This window comes from Puntigrus tetrazona, chromosome 3 (assembly GCF_018831695.1).
Source record: "Puntigrus tetrazona isolate hp1 chromosome 3, ASM1883169v1, whole genome shotgun sequence".
NCBI lineage: Eukaryota > Metazoa > Chordata > Actinopteri > Cypriniformes > Cyprinidae > Puntigrus > Puntigrus tetrazona.
In genome coordinates, this window is record NC_056701.1 from 27868560 (window position 1) to 27890193 (window position 21634).

General features: G+C 40.1%; 1 protein-coding gene and 1 pseudogene across 1 annotated transcript in view; both read left to right on the forward strand.

The window, feature by feature from the left end:
* Nucleotides 1–21634, forward strand: part of LOC122334574 (NACHT, LRR and PYD domains-containing protein 3-like) — a 498320-nt gene that overhangs the window by 294302 nt on the left and 182384 nt on the right. The gene's annotated exons all lie outside the window — the stretch shown is intronic.
* The window catches only part of LOC122341688, a 59236-nt pseudogene that overhangs the window by 2720 nt on the left and 34882 nt on the right, over nucleotides 1–21634 (forward strand).

A 21634-nucleotide genomic window follows, 5' to 3' on the forward strand; every position in this document is an offset into this window, starting at 1 on the left:
CGTTCCCTACTTTCCACAAAGTTTTAAGAAGTTGGTAAATGCCTGTAGCGTTTATGCATTAGGATGTTATCTTGGCTGTTAATTTAAATTAAGTAGCCTTTTGAATTAAGTGTTCCCTCAAAAGAAAACTAATTTTTGCTTCGTGCTGCTGCAGGATAGCCAGTTAATTTCTCCAGTTTCTAGACTAACTGACCCTATGCTAACCTGACTACCTGAGAAACTCTCCTTATCACACAAACCTTTTGCTCTTTCAAATTTAAAGGGATAGTTCATTCAAAAATTGTAATTCTATCATTTTCTTATGCTTTTGTTGTTCCAAACCAATAAATCTTTGATAGGCCTGTGCAGAATGAACAGCATTTTGTAGAATACATATGTTGATTCAATTCACCATAATTGCTGTAGGTAAAACTAATTTAGCTTAAAAAAGTCATAGTATATTTATGTTATAACAATGATTCAGTATACTTTAATGCAGTATACAGCTACTATTTTCACTTGCGTGCATGAGATCCGTGGGTGATTATTGGCTCATGTGGCATCAAGCCAGCATTGGATTCTATGTCTGCAGTAACTTCTGCTAACAAGACCTCAATTGGTCATAGTGGGCTGTGAAAAACAAAGGCTCATATCAATGCTAGCTCTGATATGGCTGAAGAAATGCATCCTGACAGCTTGAGAGAGATCTCATCTCTTTCTGGGAATGGGACAAAAGTGCATCTATCCATTTTAAGAGGTGAAAACCTATTTTAGATATTTGGACTTTGACTTTACTTCGATATATAGGAGTTTGACTTCACAAATGTACTATATGTAGGTTTGTTTTGCGAGTGTATTGCAGCAGGATTGGCAGGGTTTAATTAATAGCAGCTGGTGGAGGAGGGCCGTCTGCTGCTTGCTCCTGGGGCCAGTCTCACTGCACCATTGACTACATTACTGCAGACAACAATGAGGAACGGCAGCGCCAATGGCTGCTGCTCTCCTGGCCCTGCGTCTGGCCTTGTCATTCTCTGTAGTTGTTTTTGCTTTTGAACTTCATTTTTTTCCTTCCTCTTTTTTCTTATATTTTGTCAGCTTTTGGGTTTTGGTTTTGCTGATGCAAGTCTCACAGCAAGATCGGCTGACTCATGCTAAGTCGCAAGCACACACAAATGCAGAAATAAACAATTGCATACCTAGACAACAAATTTTTGTCTTTTCATTGAGAGATAGACTCATGTCTCATGCACGTTCTTTTTTAATAAAATAAATAAATGTTTTGAAAGGTCATCTGCTCACTCGAACCTTGTACACACCGGGAGGATTTTCCCTATTGTAAATTTTTAAAAATGTTTTTTAGTGCATCTTCCGTCTAAGTGATTTTTACTGGCAATGAGTCGAGTGAACTTGTAAATTCAGTCCATGTCATTAGATGGGGCTTAATGAAAAACAGAAATACCCTAGTATACATCGAATCCTATTTGATCTGCAATTACTCTCTATAACAACTCCCTCTTATCAACATTTTTGTAGTCGCTGTGGCATTTGTCATTAAGTCCTTTGTGTTCAGACACTGATGAGACCAGCAGCTCTACATCTTCTTCGTTTACTTACTTCCTCTTTGTCCTTAGGTCTCAATATTTGCTCATTAAAGGTCCCTTTCACACCAAGCACGATAACGCTAAAGATATAGTTCTATAAATTGTTCTCAATATTAAAGAGGAGTCCACACCACAACTATAATAATAAAGGCACAGAGAAACAATATTGAATCCCTTTCAGAACATTTTTTAGATGAAAGTTACAAATATTGATAGCCAATCAGAATTCAATCCTGCTATAATGAGCTGGAGGATTTAAACACAAGATCCTGGTATGCACAAGCCTTTAGGCTACTTTATTAGAAACACAGTAGAAAAAGTGATATTCTAATGTTGAAAAAGCGATCTAATATGTTGATTTTTTTTTGCTCAGCTAGCGTATCTTTTATCGATTATGATATCTGTTTTGCTGCTTAATATTTACGTGTAGACTATGACACCTTTTTTCAAGAAAGTATAAAAATGTCTTCACTGTCACTTTTGTTTCATTTAACGCAGACTATGTTAGAAAACGTTTCCTTGAGACTCACTCAAGTATTCCATTCAAGAGCGCTGTGTAATAAATAAAATACCGTATGCACAATTATGTCTTCCTTTTCTTTGCTTCGACTTCCCACAGCAACCACATGCAGTTACGATATATCCTTCAGTACATTTCTTTATTCACTTTATGCATAGACAAGTAGGATTTTACAGGTTTTGCAAAATTAAACATGTTAAGTTATTTAATCTACACCTATGTTTCTTCAGCTCTTTATTTATAATGGTAAAAAATCCCACCAACTACCTTCAATTTATGTAGTTCTAGACAGACCATGATGTGTCTAGAGGAGATAAGAAGGTGTCTACAATATGGCCATTTGTGTGTTTGTGTCCGTGTGTCAATAAACACCTTTTCCTATCTCCACAAAGCAGACTTGTCATCCATGCTGTGCTTTACCAGTCAAAACACAAAGTCTGCATGCTTGTGTGTGTTTGCGCACGTTTAGCTTTATTTTCACCCTATTTCCTGTTCTTATCTTGCCTCGTTCCCTGCCTGCATGTGTTGTTATTGCAGTCTCATTTGATGCGTATTGGTGCTGAGACTCGCAACACACAGTACCGGAATACTAATCCAATCTGCTCTGTAGTTCAGCTCTGTCTCTGTGCATTAAAGCGGCCATAGATTACTTCTAAGGTATACATGAATGAGGGTCAAGGCTTCTGTGCGTATTTTCAAGATGACTTGTCTTAAGGAAAGTTATTTAAACTGTGTCCACTAGGTTGTTTTGCTAGGTTGAAATGACTTAAAAGCCACTGCCCACACAGATTTTTAATGCCAAGAGTTGGACATGCTTGCATCGAGGGTATCCAGCTTGTGTTGTTTGCATGCATTAACAAAGCTAATTTTCATTTTGCTTAGGACAAAGCACAAAGCACTGACCAAAAGGTGGGTTGAAAATGAGGTCTTTCACTATCAGTTAGGTCTATTTCTGCTAGATCTTTCAGTGAAATATAAATACATTGAATATTGCTGCGTTAATCAGAATTTGGTTACGCCAGTTATTTTTTTATTTTGCATATTGTTCTTAATTGAACTCATTTGTGCTGTTATTATAGTAAACAAAAACACAAAAACATAATTATTATTTTATCTTACCTAGTATGTAGCTAGACATTACTCCTTTTCGTTTAGATTAAGTTGATATTCTAAAATAACTGAAATAAAAGAAATTCAAAATATGAATAAAAATATTAATGCAAAAATAATCCTGCTGCCGTTGCACTGCCACGAATAAGAATAATTCAATGAGTTGATTTAAATGACTAAAATCAATGGAATTAATATCCAGAGGATGTCTTTAGTACATCCCGTAGAGAAACATGCATGCATATCAAAATATTGAAAAATCTTCTGAGCATATAAACCGAAATATTAAAATAAAGTGGATGTAAATGTGGCCACTGATATTTTTGGTTAAGTATGTTCACTTGATTAGGTTACAAACTTATTTAATCAATGCTAATTTACACAGCTCTCAAACTATAGCCTGTCTAAAATATTTAATTATACTAAATATTTTATACATGCTCATCATAGTGATTTATTTGTTCAGTATTAATTCATAACTTCATTAATATATAAATCCATACAGATTGTTATAAGTTATACATGGATTTGCCTTTTTTTCCACAATCATCAAAGATCGTAAGGCAGATCATCAATTGTGATATTATTTTACTGACTGGTCTTCACTCTTGCTTCTATTTATTAACGTATAGCTGCCTTTAAAGATGTGTTTTGGTTAGTATAAGAAGTGATTAGTATGGAAGTGATGAGGTTTTGGGATGAGATGCAGCTCTGGTTGTAAATGTGGCAGCATGCAGACCACATTTGCTGCAGCCTATTGGACAGGAGCCTGAAATCAAACTGCCCTGCGGTACGTTCTTGCTGCATTCCGCTCCTTGCACGGCAGCACCTGCCTTCCACCTCCGGCCTTCATTCACTCACTGCCAAGCCTCTCAGAGAGCGTGCCAAAGCCCTTGGGATCGTGTGTGCTGGGGAAGAGAATCTCTCAGACTTAGACATTAAAGGATTAGTTCATCCAAATATGAAAAATCATTTACTCATACGCATAGCAATCCAAACTCGTGTGACTTTCTTTCATCTGTAGAGTACAAAATGAGAATAATTTACTGGTCTTTTCCATGCAATTACTAGTGCTTTCAAGCTTTAAAAAGGATGCCAAAACCCATAAAGCACAATAAAAATGTGTTCATACAATGCATATTCTGTTTCTTAAAGTTATACTGTAGTTTTGCATAGCCAGATCACTGAAAGATATTCAGAGTTGTTCCCCACAAGTAGCCCTTCAAAGTTGTGATGCATGGGAAGCAGCCACAGGTATTTTCTTCCATATTGCGATGTACATCCAAGCGCAAAAATTACTAGCGAAAAAAAGCAAAAAAATGCATGGCTAGCTCAAGTTAGATCAAGTTTTGACATTTAAATGGACATATGTATATATGTTTGTGTGTATATATATATATATATATATATATATATATATATATATATATATAAATGTAAAAAAATAAATGCTATGTATTACTTTAATAATGAAGATGCATTTTTCTCATGTTATTTGTTTTTTTGTACATTTTTGCTGTCACACCATAGGACACATATAGCACGTTTTGTTGTTTTGGATTTTGCCAACCCCTATTTTTACTTTCATGACATATATAAAAACTATTAAAAGCAGACAGAATTTTCTTCAAAAATTTTACCTTGCGTGTTTTTGACAGAAGAGCCATACGGGTTTGGAATGACATGAGGGAGAATAAAAGATGATAGGAATTCACTATTCCTTTAAACTTGAGTCCAAATTAACGCGTTCAAGGCTGGTTGAACACATTCTGTTCACATCTTTTGGTTTAGGTTCCCAGTATGTGGCTAATAATGTAAGATTAATGAGGTCAGAATGATCAGCAGTGAGCTTTTGAGTTAATCCTTGTCCAACCATTCAGTGCTCAGATGAAATTTTCTCCTCTTTCTTTTCCAGTGCTCTCATGGACCTACAGCTGGGAGCAATCATACATTGGTGGCCTCATTTTGCGTGTTTGTGGATTGAATTGGGGGTGGGGGTGGGGGCTGTTATTGTGTGTTGGGGGTGGTTGGTGGGCCAGCGAAAAAAATGTGCAATTGCAATTTATTGAAGCTTACTTAAAAGGCGGAAATGCATTTGAACTGGGGAGCGTGTGCACCCGTTTCTGTTTCCACTACAGTTCCTGATTTGGCACTTGATTCCTTCCTCTGCTTTTCCGTCAAGAGATAAGCTTGAGCAAGCCACCGCAGACTGGATTAAAAGCTCTTTGATAAAGCTGTATCGGGCTTGGCACATTGAAAAAAACACTTTCTTGAATGAATATTGTGGCAGGCCGTGAGTGTGATTGTATGATTGGGTTTTATGGCTTGCGTTGCTATAATGAAGCTAAGTGTGAAGTGATTCTGAACCCCACTCATACTCTGAGTGGGTGTTTTTGAGCACAATAAGGATAACTGCTTATTATCGCTTCTTAGCATAGGATTAGAGATCTTTAAATCTCTTGCATAGCCTTAAAGGTTAGAAAAGACAATAACATACGCTCCTTTTTATTTATGTACGTGTTACAAATGCATACTTGCATACTTCTGTTCATTATAATTTGTAATAATACTAACCATGCACTTCACACAGATGAATTTAAAAAAAAAACAGCACTTATGTAAAAGGTATTGTGATACTGCAGTAGTAGATGCCACACTTACTTACTCATTCACACTCAGTCATTTCTGCTTTTTTTAATCCTTTCTGACTCACCAAGCTGCAGAGCTGTGAAGTACTGAAGTCCGAGAGGGTTGGAGAGAGTTGTTTACAGGGATCCGATATGTGGAGATTAACAACAACATGATGCTCAGTTCTTACTGGAAACCTCTGAGGATCAGTCCGTTTTGTGGATCAATGGAAGTCGTGCGCACGATTGAAGCTGCTTATCGTGTGTTATTGTATTTATGTGTGTGGAACCGCAGGAAACTCGGTAGATTTTGCCTCTAGAGTGCTGTGAAACAATAAGACACACACTTTCAGTTTTCAAGTGCTTTTGTTTGTAGAAGTCATTAACCTAAAAATGAACATTTTGTCATCATCTACTCACTTTCATGTTGTTCTTTCTTCTGTGGAGCACATGAGGGGGTACGCTGTTTTTTTTTTTTTTTGCTATACTTTTGGATGTCCTACTACAAATGTGCAAAATGATTAAACAATTCCATGCAACTTAATAACAAACATTGCGAGAAAAAAAGCAATAAACAAAGCCATGAACTGTCACTCAACTCAAATGTGCTTAATTGTGGAAAATGCTTAAATACTACAAAAAAGCAAACTCTTTTTTTTTTTTTGCAGTTGTTATTGAACATCACAGGCAAGTGTTTACAGCCAAGCTATGATAAGAACTTTATTTAAATATTGTTATTGTGCCAGAGGCTTTCCGAGGACTGAAGTGGCCCACAAAGAGGATATCACCAAATTCCAGAAGCTCCTGTCTCCTGTCACAAACAATCACAGCACAGCGCGGTGTATAGTTGTCCCAAGGCGGCTGTTGTGTGTTAAAACAGCTGACTATATATTTATAAGCCGAAAATGGCTTTTCATGAGCAGATACACATTTTTACATAAGAAAGAAATTGTACATGTGGTCAGAATTTCTGTAAGGTGCACAGACTTGTGCTTCTGTAGTTGGATTTGAGTCTGTGTTCACTGTAGGCATTAGAATATAAAATTATGATTCCTAACAATTCTATGTGTGATTCTTGTACTTTTGAGAACATGATGAATATAGTGACTGATTTTAATTGTGGTTAATTCAGTCACTTACAGTATGAGCGGACTGATTCATTAGCTTTTGGAATCATTAATTTTAACAAAACTGTTTTTGTAGCACTTTGAAAATAATGTTTCTGTAATTTTTTTTTTTTTTTAAATAGAACAAGCTGATTTAAAACCAGTTTTTGATTTGCCATGTTAGCTGGATGTGCATCGTCTCTACCCACACCTTTTTTACTTTTTTTAACTACACAAAGTATAGTATAAGTATGTGAGAGCCTCTGAGCATTGCACTCTTTTTCAAAGCCTTTGAAATGACATTTAAAGTTTTATGTGATCTTTGTATGGATTGTGGACCGTGGACCATGAACATTGAAAAAGCAATTGGAGAAATGTGATTATGAATCATATGATCCTTTTTCAGGCCTTGATTGTAGAGTCAGGGCAGCGCTTTTGATCTATTTTCTGAATATTGCAAAAAAAAAAAAATTAAAAGAGAACAAAAGAAAAGCCCACAGAATGTCTTTCTGCACTTTTGGATGAAATAAGGCAATTTCTAATCTATTGTAGATATCTAGCCCATGGCCCATAGTGCTACAATTGCTAGTTTCAAATCTTTGATCATTTTGCACAGACACAGTTTCAGCTCTCTCGGTGGGCCTTGCTGTGACATATGTGTGATCTGGCACATTGCGTTATACTCTTTCCTTTTCCTCATTCTTGTAAACGCAGTTCATATCTTCTGCATATAAAGTTTATCTTTAAGAGGAACCTATGCATGAACGGACAGTGGTACTTATTCATTCGTGTTTTGCTAGTCATATGACATTCTCATATTTTTCACTGAGTATCCACAGCACAGCGGATCAGTTTATTTCCAAATCAGAAAATTTAAATATTAAAATACAGATCTCTAGGGTTGAAACGTACTAAATGTTGTACAATTGCACCTTGTTTTACCTTGTTTTTGACCTTGTGCCTTGATAATGCTTTTGGATTTTTATGGTAATATAATGATTTTTTTTATAAATGCATGTAAATACCAATAGTATATGATTAATGGGTCTTATTCAGCGATATTCTGAAATATTATTGTAATTCAGGTTGTCCAAACAGCGTTTTTTAGGGAAATATCTATAGATGCCTCCATATATTAAGCTATGCAGGATTTGATTTTGCTAAGCTTGTCAAGCTCCCAAAAATCAGTATTAATAGGGTGCTGGTTGGCATATGCTTCTTTGTTTACTGTTTATCCTCATTTGAGGGCAGATTACAGGGCTAATAACGTTCGCCACATGCAGCAGGGAGATATACGTTCCTCATTAGCAGCGATTAGCATTTCACTAACTCTTGCAAGAGGCCACACTTTGATGTTCTCCCCTCAGTCCAAATACTCTCTGAAGTAATTGCCTTTGCTCCTTGTGTTGTTTATCCAAAGCCTCATCTCTCAGCTGTCAGTACTCTAAACTCAGTTATTTATTTCTGCATTCCCCATTCTTCAGCTTGTTGATTGGTTAAGAAGATAGGACTAAGTGAAGGGTTAGCACAGTCCACAAGCTTATGGTCCCAAAAGCTGATTAAGTTCAAGCTAGGATGATTTCTGTCTTGGCGTTATTATTTTTAGCAGTGTTAAGGTATTAACTGATCAGTTTACTGTCAGGTGCTGAGTACTGTACATGCGTATTGAAGGCTTAAAGGGACAGTTCACACTAAACTGAAAATTCTGTCATCATTCATCAAACTTGTATGAGTTTTTTTTTCTGTTGTACACAAAAGAAGATATTCTGAAAAAAACAGTTGATTTTGACTTCCCTTGACTTCCATAGTATTTGTTTTCCATACCGTCCAACTGTTTGGTTGCGTTCTTCAAAATATCTTCTTTCACCTTCTCAAGTATTTCGTTTGACAATCTGACAATTGTAGGAAGATTAAATGTTATTTGGAGAACAAGCCAAACATTTCAATGGGAAGGGAAGAAAAAAGCAAGCAAGCCAACTTAACATAGTGTTTAACATTAATACACTTTTCTCTGGCCTTACAGGAAAGAACAGCACCTCCTCTCTTCAGTAAACTGCTGGTATCTGGTTTTGAACCAGACTCGAAGAGAAAGCCGAGATCATGCCACGCTTAACGACATCTACATTAATAATGTCATTGTTCGCCTGGCTCAGATCAGCGAGGATGTCATCCGGCTCTTCAAAAAGGTCTGTAGCTTTGACATCCTTCTTTTTTTCACACATCCATTTAAATACCATGATAATCTCGTGTCCACTTTTAGATAACAGAAGCCTGTGTACGTGCTGAGACATTTTTGTGTAAAATTGCCGGATTCAGTATTGTGTGTGTATTTTAATGGCATATAAATTTATACATCCATGGAAACAAGATGATTCTTTTTTTTTTTTAGGTCTATTATTACTTTTAAGACTGGCCTCTGAGTTAACAAACCAAGAAAGCACAAAATATTTTCTCGCAGTAAACCTACAGGAGACAATGAAAGCTTGTTTAAATTCTGCAGGTTTTTTTTTTTTTTTTTTTTTTTTTTTTACTTCGCTGTTTCTGACTCACATTTGCAAGTTTATATCTCACAATGCAGACTTTTTTTCTCAGAATTGCAAATTTAAATCGAACTTTTCTGAGTTTATATCTCACGATTATGTCTTCATATCTCACACTTTTCAAGGAATTGTGAAAAAAACTGTAGTGTTATATAAACTCAGAATGGCAAGAAAAAAAGTATGCAATTAAAAAAAGTGGCAAATCTTCCATAGGAAACATTGAACATTTACAAATGTGGAAAATCATAATAGCCACTCCAAAATCGTTATATATTCTTTCACACAGCCAGCTGACTTCATACATTTGCATGCAATTTCTTGGCAGACATTTTTCTTAGCACATCAATGTCTAGCTCCTGCTTTCTTGTTTTAGCTGTACAATCGGAATTTTAGATTTTAAATGCTTGCAGACGGTGTGTACGGATGGTATGCGACAAAATGAATGTGCATGTCTAAAAGCATGTTGTCTCACAGTGTGACTACAGCCTATTTATGCACATCCTCTCAGAGTTAAAGTCATACTGTGGCGAGGAGTGCCGCCACTGGCTGTATTCTCTGTGGTGTGACTTATGGGGTCTGGACTATATGAGTTGGAACGCTGTCAACACATAGCCTGGATTCCTGTGGTGTAATCCAAACACTACTAGCGTGTTTACACCTGGCTGCTTTTCCTGTAGGTGAGGCCCTGTGCTTCCAGCCGCCATTCATAGGAGAGTGCTTCAGTGAGGTGACTGTGAACCAATAAAACACACCCAGAGCACCCTGGGAAACTGTTAATTGCTTGCAGTGAGTGTACTCAAGGTCACCTAAGATACCTTACTCTGTATGAATGCATGCATGAATTCTGCTGTGACTCATATTTATAAACAGGACTGCTTATCTTAACTCATTTGGTGATTGATTCCAAATACACTTCCAAATTTTTATCTGATTAGGAAATAGTTTTTTTATTTTGTTTTTTTTTTATTTTTACTGTTAGGGTATCCATTTTTGCTTAAAAATCCTATCCCAGCTAATGTTCTTACAGCATACAGTGCATACAGAGAGCAAGAATAACTTTATTAGAATAACTTTAATAGCTTTACTACAAAAATATGATTTTTAATAAATGTTACTTTTATGTGCAAGTCTTTTAAATGATGCATTAACATGACTGCATCGAAATAATAATTTCACTTCAGTTAATTTTTCTATAGCCTACATGTTGACACATAAGAACAATATTTCTACTCAGGTTCATGAGTTTTCTGTTTATTATTTATATATAAATACACACACTTGCATGTATATACTTCAGAAAATTTGTTGTGTTTTATATTATTTATTTATAAAACAAATGTTAATATTTTCCAAATATATACTGTATGTGTGTATATTTATATATAGATAATAAATATACACAGATGTGTATTAAACTTATATTTTGTATGCAATTAATTGCAATTAATCATTTGACAGCGCTACATAAAATGTGTCACCAAGCCAGCAGAGGGAGCACTTACCTCTGGGTGATCTGCGATCACTCCTCTGCTGCTACTTCCTGTCAGAGGACTATAAATACTGCAGCAAGCCACTCAACTGGAGGTTGCATTGTTTTCGCCTGTCTCATAGTTAGATCGTTCGTGGTTTATAGTTTCTGGTTTTGACCCTGTCTGTTCTCTGATTCTCTGATCGTTTGCCGCCTGACCTGACCTTCTGCCTGTCTCTGGATTTCGTTATTGCCTCGCCTCTGATATTCCTGTTCGCCCTGTTTGACGCCTGCCTGTTATGACCATGCCTTTGTTTAATAAAAGCCTGCACATGGATCCGCACGCCTCAGACCGCTCATACGTGACAGAATGCAACCTCACACCAGGATCCAGCGGCTTTTCACCGAACCATGGCCAGGTATGCACCTTGCAATGTCTTTGCTAACCCTCAAGCAGGGCACCCGATCACTTGAGGATTATACTCAGGAATTTCTGGACCTGGCTTACTTCTCTGATTTACGGACTGTTTGCTAATTGAATTTTTTCACGAGGAATAAATCAGCCACTCAAAACACAACTTGTTCGAGAGGGTCCACGTGAATCACTGGCACACTTTATTGAGTTTGGTTTAGTGACTGTGGGGTCAGCTCTCACGTTGGGTATTATGGAGGAAGAAGACACTGCATTTATTCCCAAGATGGCCGCCTTCCCAGAGCCGCTTCCCAAGATGGATGCCACCTGCCCAGAGCCGCTTCCCAAGATGGCTGCCGCCTGCCCAGAGCCGCTTCCCAAGATGGCTGCCGCCTGCCCAGAGCCGCTTCCCAAGATGGCTGCTGCCTGCCCAGAGCCGCTTCCCAAGATGGCTGCCGCCTGCCCAGAGCCGCTTCCCAAGATGGCTGCCGCCTGCCCAGAGCCGCTTCCCAAGATGGCTGCCGCCTGCCCAGAGCCGCTTCCCAAGATGGCTGCCGCCTGCCCAGAGCCGCTTCCCAAGATGGCTGCAGCCTGCCCAGAGCCGCTTCCCAAGATGGCTGCCGCCTGCCCAGAGCCGCTTCCCAAGATGGCTGCCGCCTGCCCAGAGCCGCTTCCCAAGATGGCTGCCGCCTGCCCAGAGCCGCTTCCCAAGATGGCTGCCGCCTGCCCAGAGCCGCTTCCCAAGATGGCTGCCGCCTGCCCAGAGCCGCTTCCCAAGATGGCTGCCGCCTGCCCAGAGCCGCTTCCCAAGATGGCTGCCGCCTGCCCAGAGCCGCTTCCCAAGATGCCGCCGCCTGCCCAGAGCCGCTTCCCAAGATGGCCGCCGCCTGCCCAGAGCCGCTTCCCAAGATGGCCGCGCCTGCCCAGAGCCGCTTCCCAAGATGGCCGCCGCCTGCCCAGAGCCGCTTCCCAAGATGGCCGCCGCCTGCCCAGAGCCGCTTCCCAAGATGGCCGCCGCCTGCCCAGAGCCGCTTCCCAAGATGGCCGCCGCCTGCCCAGAGCCGCTTCCCAAGATGGCCGCCGCCTGCCCAGAGCCGCTTCCCAAGATGGCGCCGCCTGCCCAGAGCCGCTTCCCAAGATGGCTGCCGCCTGCCCAGAGCCGCTTCCCAAGATGGCTGCCGCCTGCCCAGAGCCGCTTCCCAAGATGGTCGCCGCCTGCCCAGAGCCGCTTCCCAAGATGGTCGCCGCCTGCCCAGAGCCGCTTCCCAAGATGGTCGCCGCCTGCCCAGAGCCGCTTCCCAAGATGGTCGCCGCCTGCCCAGAGCCGCTTCCCAAGATGGTCGCCGCCTGCCCAGAGCCGCTTCCCAAGATGGTCGCCGCCTGCCCAGAGCCGCTTCCCAAGATGGTCGCCGCCTGCCCAGAGCCGCTTCCCAAGATGGTCGCCGCCTGCCCAGAGCCGCTTCCCAAGATGGTCGCCGCCTGCCCAGAGCCGCTTCCCAAGATGGTCGCCGCCTGCCCAGAGCCGCTTCCCAAGATGGTCGCCGCCTGCCCAGAGCCGCTTCCCAAGATGGTCGCCGCCTGCCCAGAGCCGCTTCCCAAGATGGTCGCCGCCTGCCCAGAGCCGCTTCCCAAGATGGTCGCCGCCTGCCCAGAGCCGCTTCCCAAGATGGTCGCCGCCTGCCCAGAGCCGCTTCCCAAGATGGTCGCCGCCTGCCCAGAGCCGCTTCCCAACATGGCCGCCTGCCCTGCGCCGCTTTCCAACATGGCCGCCTGCCGTGCAAAGCCTCCAGTGCCCGCGCCTCGTGCCAAGCCTCCAGTGCCCGCGCCTCGTGCCAAGCCTCCAGTGCCGGCGCCGCCGTGCCAAGCCTCCAGTGCCCGCGCCGCGTGCCAAGCCTCCAGTGCCCGCGCCTCGTGCCAAGCCTCCAGTGCCCGCGCCTGCGTGCCAAGCCTCCAGTGCCCGCGCCGTGCCAAGCCTCCAGTGCCCGCGCCTCGTGCCAAGCCTCCAGTGCCCGCGCCTGCGTGCCAAGCCTCCAGTGCCCGCGCTGCGTGCCAAGCCTCCAGTGCCCGCGCTGCGTGCCAAGCCTCCAGTGCCGGCGTCTCGTGCCAAGCCTCCAGTGCCCGCGCCGCGTGCCAAGCCTCCAGTGCCCGCGCCTCGTGCCAAGCCTCCAGTGCCCGCGCCTCGTGCCAAGCCTCCAGTGCCCGCGCCGCCGTGCCAAGCCTCCAGTGCCCGCGCCTCGTGCCAAGCCTCCAGTGCCCGCGCCTCGTGCCAAGCCTCCAGTGCCCGGCGCTCGCGGCGCCCGTCCAGTGCCCGCACCTCGTGCGCCCGCCCAGTGCCCGCGCCTCGCGCTCCTCAAGTTAACCCACCCTCCCACCCTTACCACACGTCGACGATGGATCCCAGCAGCCCCTGCACTCATCCTCTGCCCTCCACCTGGAGCTCGCCACGGGTCTGCCAGTCTCCATTGCCGCCGTGGGTGAAGGATCCCTCGCTTCATCGTCCCGCCTCCGAGCCCCGGACTCCAGCTCGGCTTGTAGACCCGTCGGCTTCCCTTAGGCTCCTAGCTCCCTCCTCTCCACCGTGCTCCGTCAATCCACCAGCTTCACCAGGCTCCATCGTCTCTCCGGCTACGCCCTGGTCGGTCGTCGACCATCTGTCGCCTCAGGATTCCTCTCCTCCAGCTTCGCCTCGTCCCTCCGTCCCTCCGGCTCTGTCAGGCTCCTCCCTTCCCCCGGCTCTACCTCAGTCCTCTGTCGCTCTGGCTCCGCCCGCGTCCTTCTCCCCCCGTCTCCGCATCAGTCGCCAAAGCCTGCGGTGTCGCCTGGGACCTCCAGCGCCTCTGCATCACCCTGGCTCTTCTGCTCTCGCCTTCGCCTCAGTCTCCTCGACCACCTGCTCCACCGCCGCCGGTCGGCTCCATGGGGTTGATGACCGTTCCTCTCTATGGCTCCTCCTCCGTCGGCTCCACCACTGACCATCATGGCTGGGCTCGGTATCGCCTTCCGCTCCTTACTCCTCCCGTCTTCTCCCTGGCTCCTCCCACCGTCTCTTCCTCCCTGGTCTCAGCTTGCTGACTCCTCCCGGAACCCCTCCCAAGCTCCCAGTTATGTTTTGTTTTGTTTGTTTTGTGGAGCGCCAGGAGTCGCTCCTAGGAGGGGGCTATGTCACCAAGCCAGCAGAGGGAGCACTTACCTCTGGGTGATCTGCGATCACTCCTCTGCTGCTACTTCCTGTCAGAGGACTATAAATACTGCAGCAAGCCACTCAACTGGAGGTTGCATTGTTTCGCCTGTCTCATAGTTAGATCGTTCGTGGTTTATAGTTTCTGGTTTTGACCCTGTCTGTTCTCTGATTCTCTGATCGTTTGCCGCCTGACCTGACCTTCTGCCTGTCTCTGGATTTCGTTATTGCCTCGCCTCTGATATTCCTGTTCGCCCTGTTTGACGCCTGCCTGTTATGACCATGCCTTTGTTTAATAAAAGCCTGCACATGGATCCGCACGCCTCAGACCGCTCATACGTGACAAAATGCTACAAATGTATAATAATACAATACTTAATAAACGCTTGGTGTGTTTTTGATTCACTAAAATGAGCCGATTTAAAAACGATTTTTATAATCATCTTTACAATTCATAGTTCATAAAACTGACTTTTTTCCCTAAATCTGTGACAATTTCGATTGCTTTTGGTGTTGAGAAGCACTAGTCTAGCAACACAAGTCTGCCATCTGGAATGTTAATGAATAGCCTTCCTTACATCCTTAAGTTCTTATTTGAACTTTTTCTTTATTTATGTGATTAGGACATTCAGTAGCAGGTAGTAAACACTTACAGCAGTTTTGTCCACGTCAGAGGATTCCAGGACACAGAGAAATGAGAAACACACACCTGAGGTCAGCGGAATGCTTCGCTGGTGGGTCAGATGAGGATGAATGAGCAGCAAAGACAGCTGGGAAACATGTACTGTAGCTTGACAGCATTTTAAACGGTCTTACACTAGTGTTACCAGCGGCAAGAGACTGCAGTGTGTTAGTGGCTTTGGCTCTTTCATAATATTGCATCAGAGGTTTCCACTGAGAGCTGCTGCCATATATTCTCCGCTGTGAATGTGATGTATGCAGTAATACTGGTTCTCAATCCCCATGGGCCATTTAATAAAGCCTGTTTTGGCTCAGCAAAAGCATGAATTTGCAATAGGTCTGTGAGAAGATAAAGAAAAAAGAAACACCTCATTATTACAAGATGTAACGTTGTCCTGTTATGCAATTTTCCCATGGTAATAACTTAATGTTTTTTTTCACTCAACAGGGCATTTATTTATTCTTATATTGATACACATTTTATTTGATTTGTGTTTTTATTTTTTATTTTATGTATATGTTTAAAAAATAATATTTATTAACAATCCAACTTATAATGAACCTTTAAAAACACTAATAAAGTCACTTGTAGCAAATCCTTAATTTTAGTTTTAGTTTTAATTGACTAAAAATGAAAAAAATTGTTGGAAATTATCTGCAATAACATGCAATAGTTTATTGAAATATTTATATATATAATATGACATATAATAATTAAAATTATTAATCGAGATTAATTGCATTCAAAATAAAAGCATGTATATATGTATGTTTACTGTGGATATTTATGTATATATTAACACACACACATCATATATTTTTTAATATTTACATGAATTTACATTCTTATATTTTATATTATTGCAATATATTTAACATATAAACCTAACGTATTTTTTCATAAACATATACATGCGTTTGTATTTATATATACATAATAAACATATACAGTAATATGTAAACAAAAACATTTATTTTTAATTTTTATTTAAACAATATTTTGCTATTAATAATTTTACAGTAACTACGCACGTCCCTAAATATAAATATTTATAATAAAAATAAATTAAATAATTAAATAAAAAATCCAAGCTATTCTATCCCAATATTTTTGTTATGTAGCTGCTGAGTTATGTAGTTATTATTCTATGTATGATTAAATATGATTAACTTTAATAATTTATTTTTCAACCAGGCATTTCATCTCTTTCATTAAATGTTGTGCTGTACTGAGTCTATATGTTTCCTAAAATCAAAATCAATACATATGCATGAAATATTGTGAGATGCTTTTCCCATTAGCAAGAATTATTAGATGTGTAAATTGGTTGCAGGGATAAGTGTGTATGTACACATTCATGTGTAGAGAGAGATTATTTTTGATTCCCAAGCCCAGGCCTGAATATGGTCATGCTGTAGCATTTATTGATCGCTGGGAATTATGGTCCATTATGCTTTATGAACATAAAAGGGCACTGGAGGGCTACTGGTGTAATTCATTCAAACAGGCTGGGATCAAGCTCACACATCTTTTTTATTTAAGTGTGACAATTTTCTAATGATCAAAATTATCACAAAATGTTTCATTCCAGTAATGAGTGTGGTGTTATTTTAGTATTATTTATAGACTAATACAGTATTAGTAATTACGTTATGTGCTTTTGTGTTTTCTCCAACATTTCTGGTTGGTTATTTTCGTTTCATGTAGATTTACTACTTGTTTCAGTTAGCCGCCAAGGCAATGTTTCTGATTTTGTTACATTTTTTAACTAATGTGCACCAACTTGCATTTTCTGTCGCCATGAGAGTTTTACCAGACATTTTTCTTCTGTCTGAATGTGCCTATCTAGGCCGGTCTCTGTCTTTAGTGCTTAATGAAAAAGCATGTGCTTTCAGTGAACAGTTTCCAGCTTTTCTGGAGTTCTTGCCCTCCAATTTCTGCCAGATTGTGTCACTGACTTTAGAGTTAAAAGCAGTGAATTCTCTCGGCTCTCACGCAGCAGCAGGTGCGTGTACGTGTTCATGTAAGCAGGAGCAGCTCTGCTGTGTGGGAGGAGGTACAAAATGTTTTTCTCCTCTAGAGTTGTCTTCTTTCCCGTTAACTTGTTTATAGCATTATTAAATTATTATTTTACCACAGGAACGCATTAGCAGTTTTCAGTGTCACAGTGAGAGTATCTAAATCATCCTGATCCCTGTCTGAACCGGTGTTTACAAAAATGCAGGAATGCTGCAGAGGATATTTGAAAAGCATTGTATCAAATGATAAATCGATTGAAACATGAGCCTTTTTGGCATTTTGTGGCAATATCGTGTGGTCACCAGCAATGAGAAACATGAAGCCTCCAGCCTAATAATGATAGAACATCCAGTTATCCAATTATTGTTATTTTGAGCTTATTATTTTGCATGTTTAATTTTTTGTGTATACCATTTAATATTGTTAACAGAATTGTGATGAAAATGGAAAAAAAAATTGCAGCTTATATTACTTTCAGTTCTTTGCCTCACTTGGAATGGAAATTCAGGATATAGGCTGCAGTAGGCTTTATTTATGTAGTAGATAATTCATCTGAATATTCCATGCATAAAATAATTCTTACTGCAGACAGTATACTGCATAGTCTACTGCAGAAATACTGTTAGAGTAGTGTGAAAGTATTTTATCCTTTCAAGCAAAACTGTAAAAAGTAAAATAAAATATTGTTTTCAATTGCTATGTAAACCTGAATTTTGGATGTCAGTCAAGTATGTTTGTGATGCTTGGCAGGTTATAAAAAAGAGTTTATATTTGTGCCACATATTACTAGTCTATAAAAATGGGTAAAAACATGGGGTTGTAAAGTTATAAATGGAACTGAATGAGTAATACTAGCAAATAAGAAATTAGGTTTTACTGTCACTTTTTTAGTTGTTGCCTGTGCATATATTCTAATCTATAATGCAGAGATTAGAGTTTGATTAGTTTGTGACCCAATTTTTTACTTGTGTGTGTGTTTCAGAGTAAAGAAATTGGCATTCAGATGCACGAGGAGCTGGTGAAAGTGACAAACGAGCTGTACACTGTGAGTATAATGTCTCTCAATCTCTCTCTCTTTATTTTTCCTTCTCTATTTTTCTCGCTCTCCCTCTGAATGGAGCTCTCACCCGCTGTGTCCTGCCATGCACCATGGAAACGCTGACTCTCTGGCCAAGAACAAAAACAGTTTGGCTGCACGACAGCTTGGAGAAGAAAGAAACTGTTGCTTCACATAGTTTTCTATTAAAGGATGGGAAACTGATTCAAGGGATTTTTTTGAAAGAATAATAAAAGTGGTACTATCCGCAATAGTGCTAGTGATGGGAAAATAGTAGATTGATAGAGAGGCCTGTGAAGTTGTCTGTTTTTTCGCTTAATAGTAGTCACATTTTAAATCACTTCCACATTGCATTTTAATATAATTAGGAGCCTTTGATTCCATTGCTGTAGTTTCTCGTACAAGATGCATGCACTTTCTTTGGGCCTCTCAGCTTTTCTCCCTGGATGAAATCCAAGCTACCGCTGCAGAGGAGCAGGATGAGATTAATGTTGTCACCCATGACAGGACATCGGAAGGAGGTTCTTCTCCGTTCCTCGACCTATTCCAGATGTCATCTTTGCATCTTTATGCAGGTGGCATAGTAAAATATCTCACCCGTATCTCTGCGTATAAAATTAGCTACAGTATATGATCATTCTCCTGTTGTGTCATCTCTTGACTATGGCTGTAAATTGAAGTGTCAAAACCTAACATAAAGATCTGAAACTATAAAACACAGTCCTAAGCCGTTCATAAATCCCTGTGAGCGCAGATATGAGGCTTATGAATCAGGAAGACACTGTTCCTTCCTTTAAATTGTTGAAACGCACACATACGCGGTTTGGGATCCGATGCCGATGTGTTTCAAGGTCACTGACAGGGAGTGTAATGTATCGCTGGAGAAGACATGGGAGAGGATCATTATCCTTTCCCTGCCACACTTCCTCTTTCCTCTATTCTCTTTTTTCCTCAAATAAACCCTGTTATGATACCGAATCCTTGCAGAAAGAGCTAAATTATTACATTCTGCATCATTGTGGTCACAAGATGTTTAGTATGTCATTTCTCTGCTAAGTAGACACAGAAATGTGGGTGTTTGTATTATACAGTATTATTAGAGGATAGAATATATGCTGTGTTCAGTTTTATGCGTTTGGATTATATATATATATATATATATATATATATATATATATATATATATATATATATATATATATATATATATATATATATATAAAAATGACTCTTAAAAATGAGATTTTTTTAAAACGCTAGAGTAAAAACCTGTTAAATGGTTAGCAGTAAATTCCTGTAAATTTACTGTACAGGGAAAACCATAGAATGACCTTCCCAGAATTCTCTGCATTGCATTTCAAATTTTGTTTATATTATGTTCTTTGCTTAAACTCACAATGTTTCTTAGTTTTTTTTTTCAGTTATGTTTATCATGGTTGTATGTTATCTAATATTGTTAAATTAATGTTTATTGCACATTTCTGTTTAATGAGTCTCACCATGATGGTGTTTAGTGTTTGTGTGAAGGACACTGGGCACCTTCTATATATGATGCTATTTAAAAGCTGCTTGTGATAGGTTTGGTTCGTAGTGTGACTTTCCCATCACCACCTGCAGTTGGGGATTTCAGTGTATTTCAAAGGTACAAAATAGATGTTGTTACTTTAATAGGTTGGTATATTAACATTTTGTCAGTAAATTAAATTATGGTATTTAATTTAGTTTAACTTAACACTGTAAAACCATTTGTAAAAAATGTTGTTATCCTTTTTCTCACGGTGGAATTCCAGTCACTACAGCTGCCAGTTTTTCACTATAAATTTTACAGATTTTTTTTTTTCACTGTGCAAGTTCAGTGTTTGTTCTTTATTTTTTTTTTTTTAGGTTGTAGGTTTTCAACCTATATAATTATTAAGTAGACTGAGGATTGTGTTAAACTGTGTTATCCATATTACAAATTTTACTTTGCAAACCTCTATATAATGTTTGTTTGATAGTGGCATAGTGCCTTGCTTCTGACCAACTGTTCTTGATATACAGCTTGATAATAAAAATGAAAGAGAGCCTGCACTAGAAGCCTTAAGTATTGATCCCTCTGCCCCTTTCCTGTGGTTTGAGTTATGTGCTCTGAATGTAGAGTAAGAAATATGAATGTAAAGCTTCATGGCAGTCCCAATGTGCAGTGTGAAATTTCAGCATTGGTTTTGCAATGTGTTTGTGAATTAGGATGATCAATGCTTCTTGATTTTCTTTCTTGGGTATTAAAGCAAGGCGCTACAGGCAAAACCTTGTTTAATGCACTGGTCAGTTTTGTGCTGTTTTGCTTCCATAACATAGCTGTCATCTTTCAGACTAGTGGAAAGAAAACATTCAAAATAAACATTTAGGTTTGTATTGTCTATTTAGATATGTACTTCATATATATCAATTTATATCAATTCAATCTATTGTTTTCTTTAAGTAAGTGAAATCTCCGTTTCAGTAGATACACCCAAATATCATAGGGTTTGTTTATATATGATTCGCCTGATTCATATAGCATTTTGTTCCTGATTTTTTAAGCTGTTGACAGTATGTTCTGATTTATGGAGTGATAAGAAGATATATCTAATTTCATTCTGTAAAACCTTTAACTCCTTAATGTCAACAAAACAATAATCTAATGTTTAGATTTCTGTTCTAGAAATGTGCGCAGATGAGTGCATGTCTAATCATACCATGCCTCATTTGTGTATATAAATATAACATTTCTGAAAAATTACAATACCAAAAGTTGTTTTAATTGTACTGTGATTAATCAGCTAGAGAAAGTATGGTGATATCTGGTAGCTGCAATTGTACCCTATTCACTTGTAGTATCTTGTCTTCTGTGTGCGACTTCGATATAATCCGTTAATCATATTCAAAGGCAAAAGCTCCATTTATGTTAAAGTAGTGTTCGCTGTTGTTTTTGTTATAGAAAGTACGGTGAATTTTGCACACAGTTTGCAGAAGGTGAAAGCTCAGCAGCTTTTGGCAGTGAACAAGCTTGTAACGAATGAGAGCTAAAGTACATCAAAATATTGACTGTGTATTGTATTTGAGAACAGTAATCCTTGTATGATGGCATATTGGCTCATTATAAATTCTTCAGCTTTAAGGAAATTACTCTATAGTGTAGTGCCCTTGCATGACTGCACTTGAAGCTCTGTTACGCATGCTTCTATGCATAAAAAATGGTACTTAATTTTATGTAATTCAACTTTTAAAAAAGACAAGCTGGGATTGCAAGCCTTTAAAATCAAGGATTCTGTTTCTTTTATTCTGTCAGTTTGCAGCTCTGTCCTCTGATATGG